Below are 7,282 nucleotides of genomic sequence, written 5' to 3'. Positions count from 1 at the left end.
TATGCCTGTAATCCCAGCACCGGGGAGGCTGAAAACAAGAGGATCCCTATGAGTCTGAGCTGCATAGTGAGTCCCTGTACCAAATACATAACCCCCCCCAAAAAAAAATGTTGGCTGGGAATCCTTGGTAGGCCCTGGAAGAGTGAGCAGTTCCCATAGGGTTACAAATTATTCCCCTCCCTTTTGTCCTGCCCTGAACAGACAAGGGATATAGAATAGGGGTTGGGTAGACACTGGGAGTCCCATGCTAAGGAGTAGTTGTCTAAGTCAGATAGAAAGTAAATATCAAGCCAGTGTTATCAGTCTAGCCAGGGTTCTTTTGCCAAATTCAACAGAGAAATCATGAAGATGCAAACACATACCATCCCCATGAGGCATTTTTGGAGCTTCTGCTGGAGCATAAGGAAAACAGGACACAGAACAGAGCTCCAGGCCTGGCCAGCTCTTCCAGGAGGGAAAGAGCAAAGCTTTTGTAGTCGAGGTGCTCACTGTCCCACCCAGGAGTGGCTGGAGATCGAATTCTGTGCTGCAAGCTTTGAAAGAAGCAGGGGGGCACAATCAGGGCATTCTAGGATGCATCTCTGAACATTCTGCTTCTGAAAGACAGAAATAGCAGAACTTTCCCATTCTTTCTCACTGAGACAATAGGAAAAGTGAGCTCACAGAAGCACCAGTTTAGGCAGCTATGCTATGTGCAGGTCATCCACTCACTTGAAAGCTAGATACTGCCTGTCCAGCCTCGGCACTAGCTTTTCACTAGTCTTTCACAGAGTCTGGCATCTTTTTTTAGCTCCTCCCTTCCCAAACTAAGTGTGGGTGTTATCTCCATTCACAGGGTTCATTGCATTGCTATGTGGTGGAGGAAGATGTGGACAGAGTAAACCCAGCCAAGGGATACAAGTGTATTAGGACTTTTTGGATTGCTTAAAAATGGAACTGATTGTAGGGTGCTCTCCCTGAAGTCTGGAATATTTTAAACTCTTGAATAGGAGGTTAGTTTTAATTGAAATTATTATGTAATTGAAGCACTGTAATGTTGCCAAGAAGGGTTTGTGCAATTTCCATTAGTAACACTAAGGCTGTTGCCATTTCCAATGTGCTGTTTACTCTCTGTGGTACTGGGGATGGAACCAGGGCCTCTGCACTGAGTTAGACTCCTAGACTTTTTTTTTTTTTTAAACTTTGAGGCAAGGTCTTGCTAAGTTACCAAAGATGGTCTTGAACTTGAAATTCTCCTTTCTCAGCCTCCCAGGGTGCTGGGATTACCAGTGTTCACCACCTTGGCTGGCTATTTTTCCAATGCACTGTACTTCTAATACCTGCATTTGAATTCCCTCCATTCGGCAGGAATGGAAGAGCATTTCTCCAGACTTCACCAGTAGGTGGAATGAATGCTTAATGAAGGAAATGAGGAAGCCTTGCTTTTCTGTTTCTTTTTAAAAGTGTATGTGGTTGTTACAGGGTCTCACTACACAGCTTGCACTCATAGTGATCCACCTGTGTCCAGTCTCCCCAGCGCTGGGATTACAGGCATAAACCATTACATCCAGACTCTGTGGCTAGCTCAGTTTGTCCTGGGGGCGGGACTGGGATGGCATATGGTGCCAGGGATCGAACCTTGGTCCCTGTGTTTGCCTAAGCAGGCGCTTTAGTCCACTAAGGTATCTTGCCAGCCCCATCCTTGCTTTTCTGATGCTTTCTGTTTAGGACTAGGAAACACTATTTAATCACTGATGCCCCCAACTTAAGTAAGAGACAATGTATCAATGCTTACAAGAGAAACAATTTAATGCAAGACATACAAATATATGAGAATTTACAAGATTGGCTTGCAATAGCTGCCCACAGTCAGTGTAGAAAAGTGCCAAAGGACTGTCTGCACAAGGGAGAGCCAAAGAGTCCAGTTGAAGGCCTGGAGCTCAGTGTTGTGTCCTGTCTGAGCCTGTTTCAGGAAGCCAAAGGGTCTTCAATGGCATGCAGAAGGGGCTGTTCTGGGGGCTGGAGTCTTCACTGGAAGCTAGGACACAGGTCCCAAGGTGAAAGTGAAGATTGATGCTCCTCTGAGAAACAGAATCAGGCCTCCCCCCTGCTGTTCCCTTTTATTCCATTCAGGTGGCAAGCCTGTTGGCACCAGGGCAGGTCTTCTGTCTTCAGTAAATCCCTTCAGCCCTACCCAGAACATGCTAGTCCAGTCTAGCTGGGAGTTTCTTAAGTGAACACTATCAGTTAACTGTCATATGCAGCATCTGCTGTTTTGCTAGGGGTGGTGAGGGGCACCTAGCTGCGTGTACAGGGTTTTCATTTGAGAGTTCACCTCCACACACCTTATCCCCAAGCAGAAGCATCTACTTTAAAGCTGGTGGCCTCTTAAAACTGAGTTCCAAGTTCAAAGAACTCTGCAAAGTTTGAAATTAACCTTTGCATCCTGGATTCAAACCTCCCTGAGGCATCTAAACAAGCACTGAGTTTTAATCTATTTCAGGTTAGTTTTGAATGGCATAGCTAGAGTCTTGTGGAAAAATGGGTAGAGAAAGGAGCAGCCGGGCATGATGGCACAAGCCTATAAGCCTAGCACTCTGGAGGCTGAGGCAGGAGGATTGATGTGAATTCAAGGCATCAAAGTGAGTTCAAGGTCAGCTTGAACTATATAGTGAAACCATGTCTCAAAAAGGCAAAAAAGAAATGTAAGGAGCAACTGGTCTGATGTTCAAGTGACTGAGTCTTCCTGAGCCCTATGAACACAAAGTCTTTACAGCTGCAGATTTGTCTCTACCAATTTGTCTCCAAGCCTGTCTCCTGACTCAATAAACTGGCTACAGTCACATTCTCGCTAGAAAATGAAAGCCAGAAAGCAGTGACGGATGCTTGGCGGTCCTCTGGAATGGGCTACAGAAACATCAAAGGCAATCATTGTGGGGTGAGGGGCCGGCGATTTAACGAGGCCAACACCAACTAAGGCTCCTAAGCGAAGGGCTAACTCCTCACCCTTAGGTACTAAGAAGGGAAACTGCAGGGGACAGCTCGGAGGGGAACAGGGGCGTCTGTCCTTTGGGATGGATCAGTACGGCGGGGCCCTGGAAAAATGCGCGAAGGGCATCGATTATGCCTCAGGCGCTGCTCTCGCCACTTCGCTGCCGCTCAGGGGAGGCCCCGGCCTCGGGGCTTCCGTGGAGCTCCTCAGTCTCGCACTCCAGGCCCCACCTCGCGTTTCCGTCTTCTGTTTCAAACTTCCTTCAGTCTTCTCTGGACGCCTGACTCCTCCGCTTCCGGGAATCCGAGTCCGCGGAGCCGAGCTGTTGCCCCGGGAGAGGGCGGTAAATTCGACCCTGACACCGGAGCGTCCTCGCCCACGCCGGGCCCCTCTCCGCTCGCCCAGCAGCGCTAGGACCCCTCTCGGAGCGCTGTGCCTGGCTTCTCCCCTCGTCTTTCCTTCGCTGGCACCTGCTGAGCTCGAGTCCGCCCCGCCAAGCAAGGCTCGCACCCTTTCCGGCCAGGTCCACAGCGCTTCTGGTGGCAGAGTGGCGGCTGGCGGCCGGCGCCCCCTACGGACCAATCAGCGTGAGCCCCGCATATTGACGGCCGTTGCTGCAGACCAATCAGCGTGAGCCCCGCAGGGGAACCGGGCCCAGCGCGGCCAGGATAAACAGGTTCAGTGAGGTGCTGCAAGTGGAAAAAGTCTAGCGTTGTGCAGTCCACCTCTCTGAGGAGCTTCACCTGAGCACGCAGCCATGGAGAGCAGGAGCTGGGGTACTCGAGGGGTCCAGGAGGAGGAAGCCCGGGTTCCATGGAAAGGCTGGGCTGCTCGGTCAGGAGGGTCGCCTGGCAGGCCAAGGTATGGTGGGCTGCGCTAGGTGCCAGAGTGCGGTTCACAGCGAAGGTGGGCGGTGCGGGAAGGTCGGGACGCTTTTCTGCCGCCTTCCGTATCCGAGGCGGAGGTGAGTAGCAAAGTCAAGTCCTGAGCTCTCAGAGCGCTGCTGTCAGGGCAGAGCTCCGAAAGGAGGTACGAAGTGGAAAGTAGTGCAGGGCTCAGGCGCTGCGTCCAGCTCGGGGCGCGGCTCCGCTCTCTTCAGTGGAGCGTGCTCTGGAGTCAAGAGGGGGCCTGGGGCCCACCTGAGAGCTCCCACCGAGAACTGCAGTCCCCGCCTCGCCTGGACAGCACACTCCCAATCAGATGGACCTGCGAGGACCAGGGAACTGTACGGACTTCTCCAGGGCAGAAGAGTCTCCCCCAACGCCTTAATCTTGGGCAACGCCCAGGCCAGAAGCCAACCCCTTTGATCCCATATCTGATCAGGGCTTTCTCTAACCTCTGTGTGCCTGCTGAATAAATGCTGTTCTTTGCCCTTTTTCTTTGCTTTGGTGCTAGGGACTTGGGTCCTCAGTAAAAACGGAGGGCTTGGTGTGTGTGCAGGTCCCCATCCCATGACAATCTCTTGAGGCCCGCATGTGTGCAGAGCACTCTGGGTCGCTCTGAGGCCCTCTTGGAGGATGGTTCCTAGGATGCCAGACGGTGGCTATTGCCTGGTACACAGCTCTTCCAGCAAGTGGGAGGTGCTCAGTCCTTTCAGATGTCTTCTGGACTGCAGGTTGGGGATAAAGGGTGAGAAGATGGGAAGGTCTGTCCGCCAGGGGCCGGACCTCAGTGAGGAGGACTGACGGTGAGATGGTCTTCTGGCCTCCACTGTGACCCTGAGTGTACTTGCTTAGATGAAGTGATCTATTGCTGTGGACAGTGACAGGTGACCAGGACGGGCAAAGGTCTCCCTAGTTGTGACTGAGCTTAGAGTGTGTGTGGAAATAACAGCCTAGTTGTGACTGAGCTTAGAGTGTGTGTGGCTGTTATTTCCTCCAGTAATGAACAGGCCTGAGCATGGGCTCCTGTCACAGTGGGAAGGAGACAGGCAGTCACTGCAGTGAGCAAGCTGTGGACCTAGGCCCCAGTGCATGAGCCTAGAACCTCCAGAGAATCCTGTCTTGCTATCAGGACCCTGAGCCTTCCCAAGCCACTGTGTGGTGGGATTTGGCTGCTTGCTTGGGCTTTCTCTAGTCCCCGTCCTGTAGGCCTAGGCACAGCCACTTTCTTCTTAAGTCCTGGGTAACTAAAGGAAATGAGACCCTGGAGGTGCTTTGGCTGCAGGTATAGGAAGGTGTGGAACCACAAGCCAGTCTTTGGGGTTTCAGCTAGGTACCACTCAGCTGCAGCCTTCGAGGAAGAAGGGTAGACTGCTCCCAGGCAAGGCTTTGCAGGCCCCGACCCGGCTCACAGTGTGTCATTCCATCCCCACCAGCATGAGTGCGTCTCCATTCACGTGGGCCAGGTGGGGGTGCAGATGGGCAATGCCTGCTGGGAGCTCTACTGCCTGGAGCACCACATCCAGCCAGATGGCACCATGCTCAACAAGAAGACTCTGGGGACCAGAAATGACTCCTTCGACACCTTTTTCACTGAGACAGATTCTGGCAAGCATGTGCCACGGGTTGTCTTTGTGGATCTGGAGCCTGTGGTCATAGGTAAGTGGGAAGCCTATATTCTTGTACCAGGCACACCACCAGTCTGTGGTGTGTTGCTATTGTAGACATGCTGCCTTCAGGAGAGGTCCTTGGGCCTTCCTATGCTGGGAGGATAATCGGTGACACAGTTCTGCTGGGAAAATACCAAATGTTTGAGTCAAGGCCAGACTAGAGTGGAATGGAGATGAACTAAAAGTTTCAGCTTCCTTTCCCCACCATGCCTCAGGCTCTTGAGGATAGCTTTGCCTGAGGAACTGGAGCTGGGAACATTCCTGACAGGTCCCTGCTGACCCTAGCAGAAGAGGCCGCCTGCCAGGATTGGGCCTGTGTGAGCCTGTTACTTGCTCCCACAGGCTTTGCTGCTTCTTTCTGAATCTGAAGCGCCTCAGTTCCCATCTGTGAAAACTGCACCCTTCCTCCACCTTTCCAAACATGCTGTTTAGGAGGTTAGACTGTGGACAGGGATTTTTCGTTAATCCATGTTCTTGCCCTAAACTGAAGTCTCCTCTATACTCTGATTCCTCCCTAGCAAAACCAAGTAACTCTGATCAGCAGAAGGGCCTGTTAAAGGTACTCCCTGACTTCCCCCTCAGGCCCAGATAGCTCTAGGCCTTGGAAGTGGCCCCAATGTCTCACAGTTACACCTGGGGAAGCTTAACAACAAAGGTTCCAGGCCTTGTGTCCCCTGGGGAATGAGACCAGCCTCCCTTACCTTTGCCCCTCTCTCTTCCCTCAAGATGGGGTGAGAACCGGCACTTACAGGAAGCTCTTCCACCCTGACCAGCTGATACAGAAGATGCTGCCAACAACTATGCCCGTGGCCACTACACTGTAGGGAAGGAGATAGATCATCGATGTGGTGATGGAGCAAATCCGGAAAGTGGTGAGTGGGAGCAGGTGTTGCTGCCCCCTGCAGCAGGGCACTGCATCCTTGGCCTCCCCCCTGGCTGGCTGGCCCTGAACTGCAAGAAGGGGAAGCACAGCCTGTGGTTGGAACCTGACTTCACTCCTTTGCCCTGTCTGACTACTTGGCTTCCCCTAGGGGGAACTCTGTGGCATGTCTTGGGGGTATCTAGGGTTGGGGACCTGAAGAACCTGCTCTCCCCTGAATTTATGGATTCAGGCTTTTGTCCAGCTAGCTCCACTTTACTTGCTCCATCTACTTGATCCAAGACTTCTTGGGCCTTGATTCATCCCTTATAGCCAGTCAGCTTGTTGCTCTTAGAGTCCTACATGGATCCTTCCAGCAGGGAGAGGCTCTGCTCCCCTTTTAACCACTTCCCACTTTACCCTTGCCCTGTCCAAGGCACTGAGAGTCAGGCCACAGGGAGCTGGCATTTGGGCTCTTTTGTTCTCCATAGACTTGCTAGTCATTCTTTCTGCTGTTGAGCAGAGACTGAGGACTGTACACATTCCAGGAAGAACCTGAGGCGTGTGAGTCTGTGTTCCCCTACCAAGAATGCAAGTAGAACAAAGCACCTCCCAGGGCTAGACCTTCTTAGACTTAATTTCCTGTGTATCTGGTATAGTTTGATGCTTTTCTAGTTCCAGGAACAGCTACATCAGGATTGCATAAGCCGGGGAGATACCTCAGTAGAATAAGTGCTCTCCTGGCAAGTGCAGGGTCCTGAGTTCAATCCCCAGTACCATAAATAAATAAATAAAATAAAAATGTAAAATTTTGGGGCTGGGGAGATGGCTCAGTGGAATAAGTGCTTCCCTGGCAAGCACAAGGGCCTGAGTTCAATCCCCGGTTCCGCAAAAAAAAAAA

The 7,282-nt window shown here is 51.9% G+C and overlaps 1 pseudogene; it reads left to right on the top strand.

Annotated features, from left to right (window-relative positions):
- The first annotated feature begins 3,053 nt into the window (after positions 1-3,053).
- The window catches only part of LOC101564898, a 25,846-nt pseudogene continuing 21,617 nt past the window's right edge, over positions 3,054-7,282 (top strand).

This window comes from Octodon degus, unplaced genomic scaffold (assembly GCF_000260255.1).
Source record: "Octodon degus isolate 3935 unplaced genomic scaffold, OctDeg1.0 scaffold00009, whole genome shotgun sequence".
Lineage (NCBI taxonomy): Eukaryota > Metazoa > Chordata > Mammalia > Rodentia > Octodontidae > Octodon > Octodon degus.
Note: the sequence above shows the minus strand (reverse complement) of the source record. Positions and strands in the feature narration are given on the sequence as shown.